Source organism: Corvus brachyrhynchos, unplaced genomic scaffold (assembly GCF_000691975.1).
Source record: "Corvus brachyrhynchos isolate BGI_N302 unplaced genomic scaffold, ASM69197v1 scaffold1, whole genome shotgun sequence".
Taxonomy (NCBI): domain Eukaryota; kingdom Metazoa; phylum Chordata; class Aves; order Passeriformes; family Corvidae; genus Corvus; species Corvus brachyrhynchos.
Genome location: NW_008237222.1, coordinates 4,856,377 through 4,857,713, shown reverse-complemented (window position 1 = coordinate 4,857,713; position 1,337 = coordinate 4,856,377).

Genomic DNA, 1,337 nt, shown 5'->3' with positions numbered 1-1,337 from the left:
CCTGCTGCAGGTGATGTAGCTGCTTCCGTTTGAGCCCCACAGCTGTACCTTAGCAATCTCTCTGCTTACTTCAGCCCTTATACCCCGCAACACCATTCATATGTTTCCCTTAGATAAACTTCCCGCTCAATTCAGGAAGGCTTCCTAAATTTCTAACACAATCAAAGAAATAATCAAATTCAGTAGTAAAAATCTGTGTATTACTTGAGTGTCTTTAGTACCTGTCTGATACATTTCGACAGAGATGTAGCATTCTTGTAGCGGTCTTCCCCATCGATCTCACAAGAAGGAACATCCTGTTGATATTTATTAATGCAGAAGTTATAGATTTTGGCAATGATAGTATTAGACTTCTCAAAAGTGACAGCTGACACAAGGTGTACTTGCCTCATGTAGCCTGGCTATGAGAAACACCTTTGGACTTGGATGATGGGTCAGCAGTGCTTTTAAGCAATATTCGATATCTTTTAGGGCCGCAGGACTCACTTGGCTACTAAACTGGAATTAAATGAGGCGAAAGGAAGATTCCCAGCTTGTTTTTCTTGCTGGATAATCAGCATGGTGATCTTTGTCAGTTCAAAAAGGTAATTCCTGAAGTGACCCGAATTCGAACAGCTTGACTGTGTCAGGAGGCATGGCAGGTCACTGGGCACGCCAGCTCCAGAAAAGTAATGATCATTAACCTGTAATGACCTTTTACATTTATAATCATAAGCAAAGCTGAGTCGGTGCAGACAATGCAAATGGCAGAGTCAGAACAAAACTATGACTTTCTGCAGACATTCAAAAACGGTCACAAAATGCAAAGTTAGTTGTTGGGGGTTTTGTACTGATATGCAAGTGTTTTTTATAGCATGCAATGAGGAAGCCGGTGTGCTTCTTTGTACGTGGTTTATTAGGTAAAGAAACAGGTGCCTCTACTTTTCAAAAAGGATCTTTGCTTCTCCTTCTCTCATTAAAAGCGGAGAAGACTTTGCAGCGGGGTCACTGCACAACCAAAGCCCCGGGCCCTCCGCCGCCGCGGGCGGTTCAGGACAGTGCGTGCCCCGCCCCGCGCCGCTGGCAGCACGCGATGGGCAGTGCCCAGCCCGCAGCGCGCCGCCAGCGCTCCGCCGGCCATCCTTGCAGAGACACACAAGCAGTATGTGGGGCCGTTCGTCTTGTTCCGTCATTTCATGGATGCCCTTTGGCACATTCCTCTGCCTTCCCGTTCTGGGACTCTTGCCTCCATCCTGCCCCGAAGGCACAGGGCCATTCCGACGGGAAGGCGCAGTCGACGCTGCCCCGTTCGCGTTCCGTGGACAACCTGCGCAAACGCCCCGGCCCCGGGGGCCCCC